General features: G+C 38.2%; 1 protein-coding gene across 1 annotated transcript in view; it reads left to right on the top strand.

Annotated features, from left to right (window-relative positions):
- The first annotated feature begins 861 nt into the window (after positions 1–861).
- The window catches only part of IL6R (interleukin 6 receptor), a 105754-nt gene continuing 82939 nt past the window's right edge, over positions 862–23676 (top strand). The window contains exon 1 of the mRNA XM_074223390.1: positions 862–960. The gene's annotated coding sequence lies outside the window, so the exon portion shown is untranslated. The remainder of the gene's footprint in view (positions 961–23676) is intronic.

Genomic DNA, 23676 nt, shown 5'->3' with positions numbered 1-23676 from the left:
ATGATGACTGACATACTTAATAAATATTTCTTCCCTTCTCATTCTCACCTCCATCCCTTATCTTTTGACTGAGGTAGCCTTTCTTCTTGTCAAATTGAGTTCATCTACCTGTGTGCTTGATCCTATTCCCCTATCCAGTCACTATTTTCAATTATATTTATTTTACTTTTGTACAAATGATGTTTTTTATACCTTACTAAAATATTCTTGTTTAAAAGTAAACATAATACTCCTCCCCCAAAACCCTCATGAGCAATAAAGAGGAAAAAATTAAAATTAAAAAAAAATAATAATAATAATAGGGGCAGCTAGGTGGCACAGTGGACAGAGTATCGGCCCTGGAGTCAGGAGTACCTGAGTTCAAATCTGGCTTCAGATTAATTAATTAATTAATAATTACCTAGCTGTGTGGCCTTGGGCAAACCACTTAACCCCACTGCCTTACCAAAAAAATAAAAATAAAAAAACTAAAAAAAATCTCATTTAGGTACAATTGTCTACAAACAGGATCCTCTCGAGTACCTTGCCATATGAAGGCGATATCCCTTTCATATAGACTCTGCTCTAGATATCCTTTTGGATAACAGAAAATACCTTTGGTGAGGATACATCTCCATGTTTTATGATTCACTTGATATTAATAATCAGAAGACCAAAGTTATCCAATATCTGGAATGCTCTATCCCCTCACCTTTCCCTTCTAACTTCTTTGGTTTGTCTCAAGATTTAGTTCAAATCCTTCCTTTGATAGGAGACCTTTTGCTGTTCCCTCAGATACCAGATACTGCTGCCGGAGCAACGGTCTCGAGGCCCCAACTGTAGGCTGAAAAGTGAGACTAGCTGCATTCGTTGCCAGCATCAAGGTCCCCGTCAGAGTCTGCATCAGAGTCCGTGTCAGCAAGGAAAGGTCTCTGCAGCCAGGTCCAGGCGCCCAGGTGGAGCCCAGAGCGCACAGCTCAGGTAGGCAGGCAGGCAGGCAGGCAGGCAGGCAGCCACAGGCAGGTTCTCCGCATCCCGTTCATGCGGCTGACAGACTGCTGCTTGAAAAAGAAGCTCCATCCCTTGGGGCACTGCCTTGGAGATTCTACTTCAGCACACTCCTCACTGTTAAATACTTGTTTTCTCACTTTTGCTTTCCTTAATGCTAACTTACTTTCTCTGGTTCCTTAAGGCTGAATATTTGTTTGTCTTCTCATTTTCTCTTTACACCTCTTTGTTCCAGTTTAAAATCAGCCCCTGGTAACATCAACGAGTCCTCTGCTTTGGGATGTCACCTGGTTCTCTTGCGTGTATCTGCTATGTCCTTGTACCGACTTTACTCAGATAACTCCACCTTTATTGTCCCTTTACAGGTGCCATTTTAGTCCCAGTTTGGACACCATATGTTGAATCCCAGTTAGGACATCAATACTTTGAGTTGCCTTCTGGACTCCCTCAATCTTCCCCAGGTGAAAGTCGGAGGGGCAGGAGACAAGGAAGACAAGTTTCTCCCTATACGCCAAGGTCTCCATTTATTGAACCAAATACCAGTGCTAAAATACTTTCCCAGTCCTTTAATCCACTCCCACTCCCAAGGCACTTAGTAAGATAAGACTCTGGTGCTTAAGGACACGAGGTGATGATAATTTACAGTGGTCCCATACACAACAGTACCTAACACATCACATTCATATACCGCAATTTGTTCAGTCACTCCCCAATTGATGAACATTCCTTCAATTTCCAATTATTTACCACTACAAAAAGACCTACTTTAAATATTTTTGTATCTGCTGGTCTTCTTTCCCTTTTGTAGGATCTCTTTGGGATACATACCTAATAGTGATATTATTGGATCAAAGGGTTTGCACAGTTTTAATATCCCTTTGGGCAAAAGTAATTTTCTTAAAATACAGATCACTTTTCTATTTGCTTAACTTCATCTCCCAATGCAGGCTAGCACCATATCTATAAATTTCAGTTTTAGAGAGTTGCATAGGGCATTGAAAAGTCAAGTAATTTGCCAAAAGTTACACACTATGTATGGTAGTCAGGACCTTACCCCAGGTCTCCTTGGATCAGTACAAATCTCTATCCACTGTGAAATGCTATTTCTTTTCTGTATACATTTGTTTAGGGTAGCTAGGTGACCTTGGAGTCAGAGGATGGGAGTTTGAATCCAGCCTCAGACTCTTGATACTTACTAGTTATGTGGCCTTGGGCAAATCACTTAACTCTGATTGCCTCACATCCAGGATTATCTTCAGTCACCCCTATCTATATTTGGCCCCTGGACCCAGATGGCTCTGGAGGAAAAAGTGAAGTGGATGACTTAGCACAGCATCCCCTCATTCAAATCCAATTCACTTGCTTGTCATAGCATCACTTCTCTGATGTCATGGTCTTCTTTGAGGATGAAAGACAAACATCATCAGACATTTATTTGCAATATCTCTGTGCCCTGATACATGGTCAATTTTTTTTTTTGCAAGGCAAATGGGGTCAATTGGCTTGCCCAAGGCTACACAGCTAGGTAATTATTAAGTGTCTGAGGCTGGATTTGAACTCAGGTACTCCTGACTCCAGGGCTGGTGCTCTATCCACTGTGCCACCTAGCCATCCCAACATGGTCAATTTTTAAAAAATGTTTTCTATGTTGCTAAGAAATTTGTATATCCTTTCATAGTCCCATTTAGAAGATGCCATATGTCTTTTGAGTTCTAGTTTTTCCATTAATTGGTTTAATTCTATAATTTCTCTTTGGTTTATCTCTGTTAGATTTATCCAAAACTGAGACATTAAAATCTTCTGCCACAATATTTTTAACTGTCTATGTCTCTTAGCAATTCAATTAATTCTACCATTGTGAATTTAGATGCTAAAGCATTTGGAGCACATAAGTTTAATATTGATGTTGATTTATTGTCTGTAGTTCCTTGTCCTGTATAAAGCTATCATTCTCTAATAACTGATATTTTCCCTTTTCTATGAATCCTTACCACAATCTCTTCTCTGCAAATTGAAAGGGATTCTAAAGATAATTAAACCATTCCCTTTATTTTACAGATATAGAAATTGACTAAAGGAACTAGAGGTGGGATTGGAACTCTGATCCTCTAAACTTCAAGTTAAATCTTTCCTTTTAATACCACATTTCATTTCTCCCTTTTACTCTCTTTGTCTTACCCACACATAAGCGCGCGCGCGCGCGCGCACACACACACACACACACACACACACACACACACACACCCCTTCTTTCTCCATATACCAAATGGATCTTTCCTGCTAACCTACTTTCTCCTACATTAGTAGTGATCCTTTTTCTTGGCACCTCAGACCTCCTACTGTTGCCTTACACCTGACTCTGTCTGTCATCATTGCCTATGCCCACCACCCCTCACTTATTCCTTCCTTGAAGCACCATGGCAAGAACCAAAAGAGGAAGTGGAAGCTCTGCTCCTTACTGCTTCTCCTTTCTCCTCATCAACACAGATTAGGCAATACTGCTCTCCCAGAAGCCCTGAGGCCAGAGACCTGGGGCCACTGCTGGGGCCCAGAAGTAGTTCAGATTCATTTAATTTTCTTTTCAGCACCAGGAACTAGGGAAGAAACTGCTCCCTGCTTGAGCAAATCAATTTGTTTTCTTCTTTCCTATCTCTGATATGCAAATGTTCCCCTCCCAGTTAAGACCAGGGCAGACACAGTGGTTAGAGCACCGGCCCTGGAGTCCGGAGGACCTGAATTCAAATGTGACCTCAAACACTTAATAATTACCTAGCTGTGTGGCCTTGGGCAAGTCACTTAACTCCTTTACCTAGTAACAACAACAACAACAACAACAACAACAAAAGATCACAACAATGCATTTTGTGGATGGAAGGCTCATTTTAGGCTGGATCTTTAGTCCAAACTCCTTTTTTTCTCTCTCCTTTTTTATTTAACAAATATTTATTTTCTTTCTCTCCACATTCTTCCCCTAACAATTTAAAAGAAAAACAAAGTCCTTATAACAAATATTCATAGTCAAGCAAAATAAATTTCAGCATTGACCATGTTCAATACTGTAGCTTGAAATCTTCACTAAGAAGTGAGTAGCTTGCTTCACATTCATTCTTTGGAATTGTGGTTGGTTATTGATAAGAGATCTTAAGTCTTTCAAAGTTGTTTTTCTTTATGATGTTTTTATTGTACAAATTATTTCTCTGACTCAACTTCATTTTACCTCACATCATACTTACTCCATACTACCTAGGTTTCTCTGAATCCATCCCCTTCATCATTTCTTATGGTTCCATTACATTCACAACTCCTTATTTGTTCAGCTATTCCCCAACTGATGGTCACTCACTTGTTTCTAACTCTTTACCAGTACAGGGCTATTATAAATATCTAGCCTTCTCCTCTCCCCCTCACACCATGCTGCTCTGTAAGCCTTTTAATTCTGGTGCCTTCCTTCTTTGATTATTTTCTATTTTCCCCTTAAGAAGTTTGTTTGTACTTTGTATTTTATCTCATCCATTAGATGGGGAGTGAACTCCTCTAGGACAGACACTCACCTTCAAAAGGTACTTAAAAAAGGCTTATTGACTGACTTCCAGATTATCCTTTAAAACTTAATTTAGGAAGCCATCTTCTATAGAAAGCTTCTCTGATTTCCTAAAATTCACCAAACATCCATTCTAGATCAGTACTGCTGTTCAAGTGTGACCCAAGATTCTCACATGCTGGCTGTTATGACTCAATTTTTATCTGTTACATTTTAGAAGGCAGCTGAGTTTCCATTCAACAAGAGGGGCTTTACCAATGTGAAAATTTGTTTTGTTTGACTGTATATGTTTTTAAAATATTTTTTCTTTCTTGGGTGGTGGAAAGGAAGAAGAAATTTGAACCTGAATTCAAAACAAAACAAAATTGCATTTTATAAAATGAAAATTTTCTTCTAGGGAGCAGGTTTAGTCAGTTTCCCACTCCCCACTCCCATTTAACATGGAATCATTAGATTTTTAAGTTAGATTTTGAGATTATAGAGGTGCTTTCCCTTCTTTGACCCTTTGGGCACTCCAGTAAATATCAGTTGATAACAATTCTGGTATAAGAGCTGTTTACAGTGAAAGAAGAACCCCCAGGGAACTTCCCCAGAAAGCTATGGCAATTGGTGTTACACACTAGAAGTTTGGATCAGCATAGATAGGAATCTGCAGTTTGAGAGGGATTGCTGCAGGCAATTACGTCACTTTTCCCAACCTATTCCACCCTTCCTGTGGTATCCACTGATACAAAGTAGATTCTTTAATGTACTTGTTTCTCAACTTGTTTACATTAAAATCGACAGAAGTGGAGTAGGGGTGCAGGAAAGGGAGGAGGGGGAGGGGGAGGAGCAGCTGCAGGGCTAGACTAGGTTAGGGGGAAGCTGGACTGGAAAGCCCCTGGGAGCTCCAGGTAATTTGCTAATCCAACTTCCCTGTCTGTCTGCGTAACTGACTGAGAAAGTAAGAAAGGTTTTTTTTTTGGTTTTGTATTAATTTTTTTCCCCTCAAAGTTAACACCAACTCAGTTCAGTTCTCTAGACATTGTTTTAGGGAATCAGTGGGGTTCACCTCCTGTTCTTCTTATCTATATCTTGTCACTGGACTGAGATGGCTCCAGAGGAGAGAGTCAGGCTGGTGACTTTGCCCTCCCTCACTTAAATCCACTTGATGCTCATGTCATGGCATCACCTCCCTGATGTCATTCATTGTCCTCTTTGAAAATGAAGGACAAACAATGATGGCATCAGTAATAGAATAACAAATAACAGTAGGCATTATATCATAGAAGCTACAAGGCCCTCAATGGCTCTCTAGGTCAATCCATATCAGAAAAGGAATCCAGCAACCTGATACTTGGTCAAAAAGACTCTGCTGTCTGATACATAATAAGAACTTATTAACATTAGAAACCTCGATGAGTAGGAGCTCACTACCTGCCCAAGGAGCCCATTCTTTTTTTAGACAACTCACTTTTTAAGAAGTATCTCCTGAAGTTAAGCCTGAATGGACCTCTTAACAACTTCTGTCTCTTACTCTTGGTTCTGCCTTCCATAGCCAAAGAGAAACATTCTAAAGCCTCCACATAGTGGTCCTTCTCATATTTCCTATTTTATCTTCTCTTTTTCAGATTCAACATTCCCGTCCTCATTTGCCCTTTATTCTACTGCTTGCCTTCTTCTACACTCTCTGAAATTCAAAATGTCAGTAAATTGTGGTACCTACAATTGTATACAACACTCCATCTTGAGAAAGTACAGTCATGCTTCTCTTAATGCAACCCAATTGGTCTGTTGGTTTGGGGCTATCACATAATACTGCTAATTACTATAGAGCTTGTAATTCATGAAAGGATCTTTTTCAAAGTGTAACCATCTTGAACCTTGATATTTGAAATGGATATTTGAACACAAGAGCAAGCCATTCTTATTCAACTTCTTACTAGATTTGATCCAATGCTCCGCTGTGTTAAACTCTAGTTTATTAGCTATCCCTTCTATCATTTCATTACCATTCCTTTATCTGAGTCTTTAATAAAAAATAATAACAACATAGGGCCAAGTTCTGTTCCCTGGGACACTCCAGTGGAGACTTTTTGCCAAGTTGCCCATTCAACCAGTTCCAAATTCACTTAAACATATTATTGTCTAGACCACATCTATCTTTCTCCCTAGAATAGTAGGATATGCTTTATAAAATGCTTTGCTAACATCTAAATAAACTATGTGATAGCTAAGTGGAGCTGTGGATAGAAGGCCTGGAGTCAGGAAGATACATTTTCTTGAGTTCAAATCTGGCCTATGACTCTAACACTGTGACTCTGGTCAAGTATCTTAACCTTGTTTGCCTCAGTTTCCTCATCTGCCAAATAAATTGGAGACGGAAGTGGCAAACCGCTCCTCTGTCTTTGCCAAGAAAATTCCAAATGTAGTCATAAAGAGTCTGACATGACTGAAAAACAACTGAACAACCACAAAGTAAACTATTTCTATGCAGCATTCTATTGCTCTAACAGTTTAGTAACCCTATCAAAAAGGTAAACGAACTTGGACTGTCTTTTTTTTTTTCTTGTTGAGTGTTTGCTCTAGCTTCCTCTCACAGAGCCAAGCTACACCTTCACCTGAGGGTTCTAGAGGTTAATTCAGGGGAGTTGTATTTCTCTACTGCTGTCAGTTTGAGCCTTTTAGGCTGTGTTTACTACTTCTGTCTGGGGCCAGGACTAACAGCTCAGTTCCATTTAACAACATTATATTCATTAGCTTTTACTAAAAATATGGTCAGAATAAATTTACAAACATTTACCACCCCCACCCCCTTCCACTCTCTCAATCCCCCGTACCTTTGAGTGTACTCAACCCTATATCACTTTGGTGTCTGCTGGGTAGGCTCAAAACTTAGCTCGGTTCCTCACAATATTAGTTCAGATGACTGCAGATATATCCTGCAGCTTTCCTGAGGTCCCAACTATCATTCCTGAAGATTGCTCCTTGCTCCTTAGAATATCAGTGCTGTGCTGGGTCTTGCAACCAGATGCCTGGGGCTCCCTCTCTTTAAAGATGGAGGCACCATTCCTTTCACCTAGATCAGAAAAGAATGAATAAAAAGAACCAAGTCTCATTTCTTGGGGCCATATGATCTCAGACTCTTAAGACCTCTAGGACTTTTCTCTTTACTTCATTATTTCTCACTGTATATCAAGAAGGGAAAAAAAATCATCAAACTCCCTATAAGTGAGTGAAAGAGGTAGCCAAAGCTGACTTGGGTCTTTTTGAAGATGCTGACATTTCCAACCAGGTAGCCAAGTGGAAAAAGATACTTCAAACTACAGTTAGCCAACTGGAATCAGTGACAGAATATCTATGTATGCTTCAGTCTCTCCATGATATTTCTCTTTTGGAAACATGGTTAAGTAATTTGTCCAGAGTCACACATCTAGTAAGTGTATGGGGATGGTTTTGAACTCAGGTCCTTCTAATTCCAGGGCTAGAATTCTAACCCCTTTGCCACTAAGCTTTTCCTGTAGTATACTTTTAAAATATAAATGTATATAATGGGAAATGGGAGAGAGGCTTGAGAGGAGGAAATAAAGACTGAAAATAAAAGTATTTTTAAAAATCATTATTGATACCTTTTGTTTTTATATCACCTATGTTTTGAGGACCTCCATGAGTCTGGCCTTAAAAATAATAATTAAATTAAATGGTAAACCTTCCATTTGTTCTAGTAAGCAACAAATGTTAACCTCTAGCGTTTGGCCTCAAGAAAGGGCAAAACAGATTTAGATTACCATATGTGTTTATTAATATTTCTCTAAGTTTGCTGATTATGAAAACAAGTATGGGAGCCCTGGCTAAAGAACCAGACTCCAAAAATGGAATCTTGGAATGGGGTTCTTATACATCCCCCTGTCAGAAGGTAGGATCCAAAAAGCTATTTTTCTGACTTTGTTTATCAAGGGAGTAGTCTTTAATTTAGGAGGGGTTTGGATAACAGATATACCTTCTAGGAGGTATGTCTAAGAGAACATGCCAAGAGGGATGACTCCTGCCAAACTCTGTTATGCTAAGTTGGAGAATGCCTGAACAAGTTATGATACATGAATATAAAGGAAGACTATTATGCCACAAAATTGATAGAAGGGATGGCTTTAGAGAAACTGATACAGATTGAAGAAGGGAAAATCCAAACAATTCATTTATTTATTTTATTTTTGGAGGCAATCAGTGTTAAATGACTTGCCCAAAGTCACACAACTAGTGTTTGAGGTCACATTTCAACTCGGGTCTTACTGACTCCAAGGCTGGTGCTCTATCCACTGTATCACCTGACTGCCCCTCTGATCAGTTTATGCAATAGCAATGACATTTTTTTTAAGGCTCTTTTTGCAAGGCAGACGGGGTTAAGTGGCTTGCCCAAGGCCACACAGCTAGGTGATTATTAAGCGTCTGAGACCAGATTTGAACCCAGGTACTCCTGACTCCAGGGCCGGTGCTCTATCCACTACGCCACCTAGCCGCCCCTGCAATGACATTTTTAAAACAAAGATTTAAGAATCCTGGTTATTGTGATGACAAGCCAGAGAAAGAATGACTATCTACTTCCTGAGAGAGGTAATGAACTCAAGTCATAAAATGAGAGCTACACTATCTAGTGTGGGGCTTAAGAAACTTTTTTGCTTGATTATGCATATTTGTTAGAAAGATGTTTTTCTTTTTCCCCAGTGTGGGGAGGGTAGTGGATGAAAGATATTAAGTACAGATAGAGTTGTCAGAAGAAAGAAAGAAAGATAAAAAGAAAACAAAATAGAAGCAAGGCAGGAAGAAATCACAGACAAGCAGTATAGCTTAAGACTATCACTGTATTTATTGCATTCTTCAGAATGCAAGTTGTGCATGTAAAAGATTTACAGTTTCACGTGCAACCCTTCCCCCCCCCGGCATTTTGTTATGTATATCAAAATGTTCATTTTATTTGGTGTTAAGTTTAGGGAAAGAAAACCTAAACCAAAAAAACCCTTCAAATGCTATTGGCTGGGTTCATTATTACCGAAGTTTTTTCAAGATCTGGGGCTATGGCTTCTTGAGTCCAGGTGATTTGAATTCATCAAGGCCAGTTAGGTGCTTCTTTACTACTACTTTACTTACCTGGTTTTCAGTTGCTAATAATAGAGCTCTGCTTCTATAGAACCCACAACCTAGTAGGAAGATGCTCTAATTTGTTGTTTTGTTGTTGTTTCATTTTTCATTTGTGTCTAACTCTTCATTGACTATTTGATTTTTTTCTTGGCAAAGTTACTGGAATGGTATACCCTTTCCTTCTCTGGTTCATTTTATAGTTGGGAAACAGGTTAAATGACTTACCCAGGGTAACACAGCTAGAAAGTGTCTGAAGCCAGATTTGAACTCAGTAAAATGATTCATCATGACTTTAGATCTATCATTCTATTCATTGTACTAAGTTAGGAAATTGAGGCCCAGATCCAAAGCTCAAAGGTAGAAGTCATTTAGTCCAATCTCCTCATTTTATAGAAAAGGAAATGGAAGGCAGCTAGGTGGCACAGTGGATAGAGCACCGGCCCTGGAGTCAGGAGGACCTGAGTTCAAATCTGGTCTCAGACGCTTAATAATCACCTAGCTGTGTGACCCTGGTCACCTTGAGTAACTTAATCCCATTGACTTAAATAGATAAAATAAAATAAGAAGAAAAGGAAATGGTCTGGGAGGTAAAGTAACTGGTGGAGGCAAGGGGCGCACATTCTGTCAGAGATCTGCAGAGGTACCAGCGACTTTCACATCTTTATTTCTAAGTCTGTATCTGTGTCTAAAACTCATTAACTATTTCTGATTGATCATTTTGTAATATACTCCCACAACGATATCATTTCTGATTGTAGGAGCACATATCTAGAATGAAAGGGACCCCAAGGACTGTCTAGTCCAATTTCCTCATTTTGGAAATGACGGTTATTGGGAGGAGACTTGGACCATTAAAGTTAGATAACTTGCCTAGAGTGTCACATGTAGTAACTTCTGACTCCAGAGTCAAGATTCTTCTCATCGCTCTTTTGGTCTCCCTCCTACCCCTTCTCTTTTTGTTTTTCTATAGAGGAGTATATCTTAGGATCTTAGATTTAGAGGGATCTAGTCCAATCCTTCTATTTTTACCATGAGGAAACTAAGGGAAAAAGGAGGAAAATATCACATGTCCAGGAAATAGAAGTAGTATTTGAACCCACATCCTCTTACTCTATAGGGTCAGTGCCTTTTCCACCAGATCATACTACCTCCTCATGGCAAAAGAAACAATCAAACAGACAGCCCCAAACCTTTCCAAATCTAGGACTTCTCTTTCCTTCATTTATGAACAGATATCTTAATGTACAGTAATACTTCACTTTTTTTGATCTTATATATGCCTTTCCAACAAGGTTTCAAAGTATATCCATTAGATTGTAAGCTCTTTGATGTGATGGAATACTACTGTGTTATAAGAAATGGTGAACTGGATAATCCTAGAAAAACATGGTTAAGCATGCATGAAATAATGAAAATGAAATGAACAGAACCAAGAGAATATTGTATATCATAACAATAATATTGTTTTACAAATAACTTAGAATAACTAAGTAATTTTGGCTATTATAAATACTTAAATCAACTATAAAAGATATATGAAGGAAGATGCTATCTGTATCCAATAGACATTCTCCATATATATATATTTTTAAATATGTATGCATTTATGTTTATAAATTATATAATATTTATATAATTATATGTATAAATATATATATATATATGTGTATGTATATTTTTGTCTAATGAGAACCTCTCTAAGGCAAGGGAGGGGAGGAAGGGGAAAAAAGAGAAAGTTACAAGAAAATTTTATTATATATTTAAAAGGGATAGCAAGTTGTACACAAAAAATGTAAAGTTTCATGTTCAGTAATTTTCTTTCTATTCTATTGTACTATGGAAATGATTTCTTAAGAATAAAAAAATAAATTTTTTACAAAATATTGTAAGATTCTTGAGGACAGGAGCTATCTTTTGCTTCTTTTTGTATCTCTAGTACTTAGCACTCAGCATCTTAACAAATGTTTATTGATTGTTCAGTCATGTCTGACTCATTGTGACTCCATTTGGGGTTCAGTCATGTCTGACTCTTAGTAACTCCATTTGAGGTTTCCTTGACAGACATACTAAAGTAGTTTGTCATTTCCTGATACAATTAATTTTATAAATGAGGAAACTGAGGCAAACAGGGTTAAATGACTTGACCAAGATCACACAGTTAGTTAATGTCGAGGTCAAATTTGAACTCAGGTTTTCCTGATTTCAGGTCAGACATTCCTGCCAATGTACCTTCTTGCCCCTTAAATACTAGGTATCCCAAGAAGCTTAGTGTCCTGCAAACATGATACTAATTTTCTTAGAACAACCAACAGTTGTGTCCTAGTTAGGAGTCACAGCTCACATAGCTTCAGTGTTATCTGATTGTAGTTCTGGGAAGGTTAATCATTAGCTTAAGTCCCTGTGCCTCTAGAACAGCTTTTGTTCTGGGAAAACATTGCACAGAGCTCCTCCTAGGAAATAGAAGAGCATGCAAAACAACCTGCACAAGCTTGTGAAATCCAGGTCCTGTTGCCCTTCCAGGCAAGCTGAAATGACAGGGCAATTGACCAAAGGGCATCAATTCAGACAAACCTGTGATTACAGGTTAACAGGCAGAAGCACTATATGAACAATGAACCTAATTAACTGAATATGATAATACACAATTATTTTTTAGGACAACTCATATAATGGAAGCCAATAGTTCTCAAAATGTGGTCCTCTGGCCAGTGGGGTCCTTAATGTTTGAGTCCATCACTCATATTCTCATATTCTATAGTATGCATTCTCAGAGTAGTCTGTGGACCCTTAGGAGGATTCCTGAGGCTCTTTCAGGGGATCACCAAAGTGAAAACTTTTGATAATATTATGAAGATGTTATTTGCCTATGAAAATTCTCCCCCACTTTCCCAATCATTTATCTCTCTAAGGCCAACTTTTTTCATCTACTTCAACCTAAATAACTTATCACAACAGATTGAATGCCGAAACATACAGGAGAATTCAGATGTCTTTTATTAAGCTAGAGATTAAAGAGATTTGACAAAAAATAATGCTACTCTTCTCACTAAATTATTTCTGATTTGGAAAAATTACTTTCAATTAAAATTCATTATTTATATTAACATGTAATGAGTTTATTAAAGTTATTTTGATGAATTGATCATTTATAGTCTTAATATGGCAAATATTGATACCTATAATTCACATAAGCAAAAGTTTTTTGAAGCTCTTAATAGTTTTTAAGAGTAGTAAAGGAATTCTGAAATCAACATTTTGTGAACCAGTGACCTAAACTAATCCCATCATTTTTCAGATGAGAAAATTGAATCCCAAAAGAATTTGACCAGGGATGGAACTAAGATGGCAGAGTAAAGACAGGAAATCCCAGAAGCCCTCCCCCAGATCACTCCAAATGCCTTTAAATTATGACTTCAACCAAATTCTAGAGTGGTGGAACCCACAGAAAGACAAAAATGAAACAATTTTCTGGTCCAAGACAACTTGAAAGATCTGCAAGAAAGTTCTGTTTCACTGGAATTGGAAAGGGCAGTTATACAGCCTGGGCCAATGGAGCAAACTGGCTCTAGTCATCCAGGAACAACTGGCAGAGTGCCTGGGTCCCTGCAGTCGCCTAGGTCTGTGGAAGCAGGGATGGTTTCCAGACCTCTCAGCCCAGGATTTGCTAAGGACAATTTGGGAGGTCAATGGGAAAACTGCTACTCCAGAGTGAGCACACTGCAAGCCTCCAATGCAGCCCCAGTCCTGGGAACCAGAAGCAGGCCTGCAGAACCCTCCAGTAGCTGCTTCCAGAGCACTCAGCCCATAGATGATAGAGGGGTTGGGGGAGACTGAAGATGTCTCACCATTATCCCTGGATCAGGACTCTGTTGCTTTGCTCATACATAGATCCAGGTCACAGGCCTGGGCCCCATACACAGTAGGGACCATCCTCACAGTTACTGGGAGGAGAGGAGTGATTGTGATCATGCATAGGCCAGAGCACAGGCCAGGAGAGCAGTCAGAGTCTGTCATAAGACCTTAAAGGAATTGAGGTCCCTTTGGGGGTCAGGGTTGTCCCTGAAAACAGCTACAAAAACCCTCCAAAGTTTGGAAAAGTGTATCTTCCACACTGGAAGCAGAGCCTTACCTTAACAAAAAGTTAAAAATCAAGTCATAGGCTGGAGAAATGATAAAAAAAAAACAGAAGAAAAAGAATCTGATCATAGAAAATTACTCTGGTCCTATGGAGGATCAAAATACACACTCAGAAAATTATAAAATCAAAGCTTCTGTATCCAAAACCTCCAAGAAAGATATGAATTAGTTTCAGGCTATGGAAGAGTTCAAAAAAGATTTTGAAAATCAAGTAAGGGAAGTAGAGGAAAAATTGGGAAGAGACATGAGAATGATGCAGGAAAACCAAGTCAACAGCTTGGTGAAGGAAATCCAAAAAAATACTGAAGAAGTAACATTTTAAAAACCAGTTTAAGTCAAATGGAAAAAGCAGTCCAAAAGGTCAATAAGGAAAATGCCTTAAAAAGCAAAATTGACCAGATGAAAAAGGGGATAAAAAACTATTTGAAGAAAATAACTCCTTCGAATGTAGAAGCTGATGACTTTGTGAGAAATCAAGAAAAAATAAAACAAAACCAAAAGAATGAAAAACCAGAAGCAAATGTGAAATACCTCACTGGAAAATCAACTGACCTGGAAAAAGAGATCCAGAAGAGATGATTTTAAAATTATTGGGCTACTTAAAAGTCATGACTAGGAAAAAAGCCTAGACTTCACTTTTCAAGAAATTCTCCAGCAAAATTGTTCTAATATCCTAGAAGCAGAGGGTAAAATAGAAAATGATGGAATCCAATGACCAACTCCTGAAAAGAGATTCCAAAAATAAAAACTCCCAGGAATATTATAGTCAAATTCCAGAATTCCTAAGTCAAGGAGAAAATATTACAAGCAGCCAGAGAGAAACAATTAAAATATCATGAAGTTACAGTCAGCATTACACAGGGTTTAGCCACTTCTACATTAAGGGCTCATGGGGCTTGGAATATAATATTCCAAAAAAGCTTGGATTACAACTGAGAATAAACTACCCAGAAAAACTAAACTTTCCTGTTGAAATTCCCAGAGATGAACAGAGAGTTTGATCTCCAAGTACAGGACTCAGGTGAAGCATAGAGAGGGTGGACAGGAAGGGCTAATTATGAGGGACTTAATGGTGTTGAATTGCTTGTGTTCCTGTGTGGGAAGATGATATTGATAATTCATATGAACATTCTCATTTATTAGGGCAGTTAGAAGTATAGGTCAACAAGGCACAAGAAGGAACTGGATATGAAGGTATAATATATTATAAAGATGGAGTTAATAGATGAGACAGGAATGTATTGGGAGAAAGGGAAAGGAGAGATAGAATGGGGCCAAGGTATTTTACTTAAAAGAGGCAAGAAAAAGCTTTTGCAATGGAGTGGAAGGGTGGCAAGTGAGAGGGATGAGTGAGCCTTCATTATTAGAAATGGCTCAGAGAGGAAATAACATATGCACTTAATAGGGTATAGAAATCAATCTTACCCTAGAGAAAAAAGGAGAGGAAAGGGATGAGAGAAAGGGAACCGGGGATAGGAGGGGGGGTTTAGGTGATAGAAGAGAAGGAAAATTGTTGGAGAGGGTAATCATATATAACACACTTTTTTTAGTTTTTGCAAAGTAATAGGGTTAAGTGACTTTCCCAAGGTCACACAGCTGGATAATTATTAAGTGTCTGAGGCGGGAATTGAACTCAGGTCCTCCTGATTCCAGGACCCATGCTCTATCCACTTCACCACTCAGCCTCCCCTACAACACACTTTTGAGGAGGAACAGGGTTAAAGGGGAGAGAGCATAGAATAAATGGCAGTGGGGAGGAATAGAATGAAGGAAAATACAGCTAGCAATCGCAACTGTGGGGAAAAAATATTGAAGCAACTTCTCTAATGGACTTTTTTTTATTTTTTATTTTTTTTAGGTTTTTGCAAGGCAAACGGGGTCAAGTGGCTTGCCCAAGGCCACACAGCTAGGCAATTATCAAGTGTCTGAGACCGGATTTGAACCCAGGTACTCCTGACTCCAAGGCCAGAGCTCTATCCACTACGCCACCTAGCCGCCCCTCTAATGGACTTATGATAAAGGAGAGCTATCCCAAAGACAGAATGGATGGTATCTGAATACAGACTGAAGCAAACTTTTTTTTTCCCCCCTCTCTTTATTTTTCTTGATATTTATTTCTGTGGGGGCAGGGGGATTATGATTACTTTTACAATAAGATTATTGTAGTAATGATAAAGTAAATAAATAAATTCTCCATTAAAAAAAATTTGGTGGGGTGGCTAGATGGCACAGTGGATAAAGCACCAACCCTGGAGTTAGGAGTACCTGGGTTCAAATCCGGTCTAGACACTTAATAATTACCTAGCTGTGTGGCCTTGGGCAAGCCACTTAATCCCATTTGCTTTGCAAAAAACCTAAAAAAAAATTGGCTAAAGTCATACATCTAGATAGTGACAAAGCCTTAAATCCAGTTTGTGTGTGTGTGTGTGTGTGTGTGTGTATGTGTGTACACATTTTTGAAAAGCAGTATGTATATCAAACTTCTATAATAAGAATTCTATTTTGTTTGCACTAGAAAAGATTGTCCTTCAGGGAATTATCCTTAATTCAGATATTTAGAGTGAGCCCTATTATGGGTCAAGGCACTGTATTAGGTACTAAGAAGGATATAAAGAAAACACACAGACCTCTTTTCTAAAGGATCTTATAGGTGAGAAGGGAAAATGAGATATGTACAGGAATTATTCCATGTACAAAAATTACTGAGCCAAGTGCAGGGATCCTACCCATCCTTCCCATCAAAGTCTTTTTTCTTATTCATGGCATTCCTCTACACAGAAATCTTGAGAGATATAGCATTGTCTACCATGTATGAGTCAAATTGTGTTGCTTCTAATTAAGACACTATCATGTCTCGCACTACTAGCCTTTCCAGTCATATCTCACATAACCTGCTTCTACAAATTCTATGCTACAATCAAACCAGATGGTTCTTTGGCTTCTGAATTGTACTTGTCTATATACATGTCTTGCTCAAGCTGTTTCCAAGAATATCCCACTATCCTATATCTCTACCTGTTGATTTCCTTTAAAGCCCTAATTTAATGCTACATGTCCCAAGGGAACCTTCTCTCAACACCTCTAGGGGGATCCCTGTTGCCTCCAGGAATAATTATAAAATCTTCTATTTGACTTTCCAGTCTTCTAACCTTACTCCCCTTGATCTAGTCTACCTTTCATTGACAGAGACAAATCTTTTTGCCATTCTTCTCACAAGATAGCTCATCTCCAGACTCTAGTATTTTCATAGGCTGTTCTGCCATTCAGGGAATGATCTCTCCTCATCTCTGCCTCCTGACTTCCTTCATATCTTAGCTAAAGTCTCACTTTCTGTCTTTTTCAGTTCTCCTTAATCTTAGTGACTTTCTTCCTTCATATCTCAGTTAAAGTCTCACTTTCTGTCTTTTTCAGTCCTCCTTAATCTTAGTGACTTCCCTCTCCAATTTATCCTGTTTAGAGCTTGTATGTATATCATTGTATGCATGTTGTCTTTTCTATTAGACTGTTAGCTCCCTGAGAGCACTTGCCTTTTTTTATATCCCTAGTAGTTGGTAAACAAAGGACAACTAGATGGCAAAGTGGATAGACTATAGGGTCTAGAGTCAGGAAAACTCATCTTTCTGAGTTGAAATCTGGCCTCAGATGCTAACTAGCTGTGTGATCCTAGTCAAGTCACTTAACCCTGCTTGCTTCAATTTCTTCATCAATAAAATTATCTGAATAAGAAAATGGCAAACCACTCTGTCAAGAAAACCCCAAATGTGATCATGAAGAGTCAGACATAACTGAGCAATACCAACTTGGTAAACAGTAGGGGTTTAATTAGTGTTAATCTCAGTCTTTCTGATAACAACCTTCCTCCTTTGACTTTATACAGCACTTTGTTCTGTTACTTTTCTGGGCTTGTGCTACTTTTAGGTTTTGAGTTTCTCTCAGTTCCTTGCATAGTGTTCCACATGCAGTAAGTGCTTAATAAATGTTAGTTGACTGGACACATAATTTAATTCCTCTTATGGACTTCAGACTTAACCAGCTAGATTCCTGATTGTTTCATCCTCTCTTGTGTTTCTTTTCTTTAGCACTGACCTTATGAGTCCTGAAAAGGTCCTTGAATCTTCTGGTTATGCCAAGAAGCAGTAGCAACCACCAGAGTGGTTGGTTGGGTCAGCAACAGTAGGAGGGGAACTGGTGGCAAATAAAAAATTACCACCAGAGAGAAAGTGAGTCAGGGGAAGAAAGATACAGGGGAAGAAAGAGTGAAATGTCAACAGCTCTTTCTCAGCCTTACAAAGAAAATGTGCCCACTAGGCTTGCCTCTTAGCCAACTTATATTGGGAGTGGTGAGTGATAGATTTGGTTCTGATCATTCTATGAGTCTCTATTGCTTAGAATCCCTGTTTCTGTGTGGAGATAAACAGCCTGCTCCAGACCTAATTCACTTTTTTTTTTCAGGGCACATTTTTACTTTTTCTTCTTGCAGGGGGGAAACCCTAGACTTAGAACTCCATAATAATTTCTATAATTAGCAATTATACAAGTAATAACTTTCCTAGAGAATCCAAGATGGGAGATAGAATGAAGTGCTAAGCAGATTGAAAAGATGGGCCACCCCAGAGCAATGAACCCTATGTAAAACACAATTTCCAGTAGAAGGATACAATTTGTACAAGTCTCCAGTCCCTGTGGCCTCAGTCAGCTGGTGCCTAGTTAGCACTGTGTTCTCTCTGTACTTTTGTCCCTTTCTCTCTGTCTCCCATCTCTTTCTCCCTTTCCCTCTCTGCTCTCTCTTTCTTATTCTTCTTTCCTCATTTCCTCTCTCATTCTTACACTTCATCTCTGTCTTCTCTCTTTTTCTCTCACCTTTTCTCTTTCTTTCTCATTTTCCCCTTATTCTCTCTTTCATATATATGTATACACACATACATAATATGCTACTAAAACTTGGACAATGTGTGCATATATGTACACCAATGTTGACTGCTTTATTGAGTGATATATTTCTGTAGACAGAGGGTTTTAAAAAACTTTAGTTGCTTAAAACTACATAAAGACTGATTAAGCTGATTGAATTAAAAAAAAAAGGATGAACAGAGCGTGGCAAGAATACTATAAGATTATTGAATATCAAAACCAGCCTAGTCCCTGCTTGTCACTAAAATGATATTTTTATTCAATAAAATTGATATATACAGGATGACCCAGAAGTCTCAATGCAATTTTAATCTATTTTTAATTCATGGAAAATCACTTTAGTTTCATGAAGTGGCAAGGCAATTTCTTAGTGTCCTTGCTATGCTATGCTTATCTTCTCTAATCTGATCAGCTTCATCAGATTATGCAGTTCTTCTTTTCTAAATGAAGCCACTTTATTACTTTGGGAATACACCACTGTGTTGTGGATCAGTGAAAAAACATTTTTGAATTTGATTCATGTAATGATCAGATTTTCCTTTTTTCACCTTGTATTCAACCTGGTTGCAGTTTGCTGGTGAACTGCTAGACCATGGTTGCCACTAGCTAGCTAGATGGGAGAATTTATTAGGGTCCCCTTTACCACTATGGACCTCAGCTTCCCCATCTGTAAAATGGGGGAAGTAGAGGGGTGGAGATTGGCAGACACATTGTAAAGACACTTCTTATTCTGGGATGGTTTGGAATAGTTGAAATTTGATGGTCTCCCCAGCTCAGAGGTTCTGTGATTTCTGAGAGGCCTAAGGAGCAGAGGAAAAAAAATTTCTTTCCGCTGAGGTGGAATGGGGGTGGATAATGACATCTACTTCATTCTTTTGATTAAGTTTTCTTTTAACCACATAGTAAGTGCCAATCAGTATGTTGAGTAATGGGTATACAAAGAACCAAAATTATCCCTGCCCTCAAGGAGCTTCCATTCTAATAGAGGAAACAACATAAATATACACATATCCTAGTGAAACTTACTTTATAGAAATACTTACTATAGGTCTAGAGCAGGATGGGGAATCTCTAGCCAATCACTGTATTGGTCTAGTGTTGCTAAGGCAACTGGAGGTGAGACTCAAAATTCAATAAATTTAGAGTTTTTATAGAATTAATTAAATGTCTGACTAAATATAACCTGTGAATAATGTTATGAATATCCAAATGGCTTTTGGTAGAAAAAAGACCACCCCTGGTCTAGAGTAAAGCCTTATCATTGGCTTTATTATTATACCCTTCAGATCACCAGGCATCACTATTTGATTTGCTGATCTACCCTAAAGACTTAGAACTTTTCTTTCTCTTATACAGTTGAACTCTTCTACGTATATTGTCTCTCTCAGTTATTATTTTTCACTAATTCACATTCAAGACATGCAAGGTAGCTTTGGCTAGAGTTGGCTCTGGGGGTGGGGAGGATGGGGAAGGACAGCAGTCAAGGGGACCAGGAGAAGTTTCATATAGGCAAAGATGACTGAACTAAACATTATGATGGAAATCAGAGAGACAGAAGTGAGAGAGGAAAAGATTCTAAGCATAAATTCACAGAGTTGTGAGAATCAAATGAAATAAAGTATGTAAAAATTTGCAAACTTAAAAGTATTTTATATAAATGTCAACAATTACTATTAGAAAAAAACAAGAAAAGTGATGACAGAATGCAAGGGAAGAAAGAATACATAAGGACATTAAATGTTAGGGAGAGATGAAGGTGGATGAGGATTAAGGAAAAAATGGTGTATTTGACAAGTAAAAGTTCAACTTTTTAGGCAACTAACAAATTATATTAGCAAAAATTATTTCCCAATAAATGTGGTCAAAGAATATGAACAAAGAGTTTTGATAATATTCAAAAGTCATTTGGAACATAAAAAAATCCCATAATTTATCAGTTTCATAAATCTGTATTGTCACATACCAAAAAATAAAGTTTTATTGCTATCCTTGTTTTTAATATCATTTACATTTTGCTGTTAGGGTATACAATGTTCTTCTGGTTCTGCTTATCTTGCTCAGCATCAGTTTATGCAAGTCTTTCCAGGCTTCTCAGAAATCCCATCCCTCTTGGTTTCTAATAGATCAATAGTGTTCCATAACATATATATATATATATATATATATATATATATATATATATATATGTATATATATACCACAATTTGTTCAGCCATTCCCCAGTTGATGGACATTCACTCAATTTCCAATTCTTTGCTACCACAAACAGGGCTGCTATGAATATTTTTGTACAAGCAAAGTTTTTACCCTTTTTCATGATCTCTTCAGGGTATAGATCCAGTAGTGGTATTGCTGGATCAAAGGGTATGCACATTTTTATTGCTCTTTGAGCATAATTCCAGATTGCTCTCCAGAAAGGTTGGATGAATTCACAGCTTCACCAACAATGTATTAGTGTCCCAGAGACTTCATTTCTGGATGATTTAATCATTTTGTTAATGAGGCCAGCATGTTTTTTAATAAAAAAGATGGTATTTGGCCATCTCTCTTAAACCAGGGACCACTCATGGTGGTTGGCTCATGTGTTTATATACTCTTCAAAGAGTAGATACTCCTGAGGAGTGGCAATCAACTCTAACTGGTTAACAATCGATGAGAAAATGAATATTCCAATGAGAAGGTGGGCTACATGACAAAGGGGGTCTTGGGATACATGACTTGGTTCACCTAAATCTTGATCAAAAAGACATCAATTTTCATATCACTTGTCTGATAAAAGGGAGAATCAACACTTCCCTTGTTTGAGCAAACCCAATGAGGAGAAATACACCCATTAGCCCAAACTTAGAATTTCTTCTGCTGTCTGATTAATCATGGCCAGGGTAAATCTTTTTTTTTTTTAGGTTTTTCTTTTTTTGCAAGGCAAAGGGGGTTAAGTGGCTTGCCCAAGGCCACATAGCTAGGTAATTATTAAGTGTCTGAGACCATACTTAAACCCAGGTACTCCTGACTCCAGGGTCGGTGCTTTATCCACTGCCACCTAGCCGCCCCCAGGGTAAATCTTTAAGAGAGATTTTCCATACTAGTTGGTTTCTGGATTAGGAAGTAGATATGGGAAAAAAAACATGGTCCTAATACAATAAATAGTTATTAAATACAAGAGAGAAATAATTCAGAGAAAATGCTCAGAAAGTCAAGAAATGGAATATCAAGATGGAATATCTAGTTCATGGAACAACCAGGAAACCAGTGTCACTGAACTGAAGAGTAGGGAATAAGGAGTAAGAAAATCAGAAAGATAGAGCTAGGTCCCTTCTAACACTCTCTCTTTGCTCCCATAATTAATGGGGTAGAGAAATGAGGGGCAGAATGGAAAGTTATCTGAAGTTGGAGTCGGGGCAACTTGGGGTCAGCATCCTGACTCATTCTTCCTAGTGGTATGTTCCTGATCAATTATCTTAATTAGAAAGTAAGACCAGAAGACCCTTTTGGGCTTAGCCCCTGATCATTACTTGGGAGAGGACTTCAGAAAGTTCTGGCTAAGACCAGAGAGGCTGAAATTAATTTCAGGGGACAGGGAACCTCTCTTTCACTCTTTGGGGACTTCAGCTGACATCTGAATACAGATTAAGGAGGTCACAAGCCAGGGACACTGAGTTCTATTGATTGTTAGCTCTGTTGGTTTAGGAACCATTGGCTGCCTTTTTTGCTCAAATAACAGTGACTCTTCTCCTAACATTAGGAGAGATCAGATGAAGGTTTTAGGAATCCTATGGTCCACTCCCTTTCATTACTGATTAACCACTATTTCTAGGACATTCAGAATTATAAATAATTCAGAATTGGGAAAGACTTAGGAAGAGAGAATTTGTATGCATTTATGTTATCTTACTCTTACGATGCTTTTTCCTAGACATTATGCCTCTTTCCAGATTACTCTCAGAACATTTTCATAGTCATACAAATAATAAAATGGCACCAGAATCAATCTTAAAGGCAAAGTAGTGAAGTAGAGAAAAGACAGAACTGAGTTTGTTTTTCAGTTCTGCATCTAACTCCCTTGAAGACATTGGGCAAATCACTTCCCTTTGGGGGTTCAGCTTCCTCATCTGTAAAATGAATGTTGGATTAGATGACCTCAGAGATTTAAAACTTGATGAGACTAATTCTTTCCCTATCCCAAGGCTAAATCTTTCTGACCTTCTAAAAGAACAAATATCCAACAGCCCAGATTTGAAGATCAAAGGTCAAAGGAAACCCTGACTGTGGGAACAACTTGTTTGACCAAAATTTGGGGACTAATGGAACACCCCCCCTTAGGGAATCTTGAGTAAAGTCACAAAAGATTGTATTTGGAAGATAATGTGGTTCCATTACTCAGTGAAGAAGATAACAGAAAGTAGCAGCAGAAGCTTTAGGGAGAAAAATGTGAGGTGGGGAAAAAAAACCAGTGGCTTTGGAGTCAGAACATCTGGGTTTGGATCTCAACTCTCAGAATCTGTAAAGTATCTCAGGGCATTTTCTCAGTTTCAGAATTACAAAATTCAGAGTTAGAAAGGGTCTCAGTGGCCATCTAGTCTATCCCATACCTGTTAAGAAATCTTTACTAAAAGATTCCTGACACATAGTCATCCCTCTTCTACTAGAAGGCATAGTAATAATAATCATAGCAATAAGTATTGATTATGCATTATGTAAACTTTAAGGTTTATAAAGCATTTTAGCCTACATTGTCTCATTTGGTCCTTACAATGACTATATATAGTATACACTAGTTTGTAGTTTATGGGATATTCAGGGAGAACTAGCACCTCTGATGTGAGGGCTTGCTGAACCCTTTTCAAAGCTGTTCATCCACCTTTGGTAGACACTAAACTCTCAACTGTAGCTCCAAGAAACTATAGCATGCTATACCCTGGTAAACCATTCAGGTAGATGGGCTAAATCAGGTTGAAGGTAACCAACAAACCACAAACCTGTTGGTA

This window comes from Macrotis lagotis, chromosome 2, assembly GCF_037893015.1.
Source record: "Macrotis lagotis isolate mMagLag1 chromosome 2, bilby.v1.9.chrom.fasta, whole genome shotgun sequence".
Classification (NCBI taxonomy): domain Eukaryota; kingdom Metazoa; phylum Chordata; class Mammalia; order Peramelemorphia; family Peramelidae; genus Macrotis; species Macrotis lagotis.
Note: the sequence above shows the minus strand (reverse complement) of the source record. Positions and strands in the feature narration are given on the sequence as shown.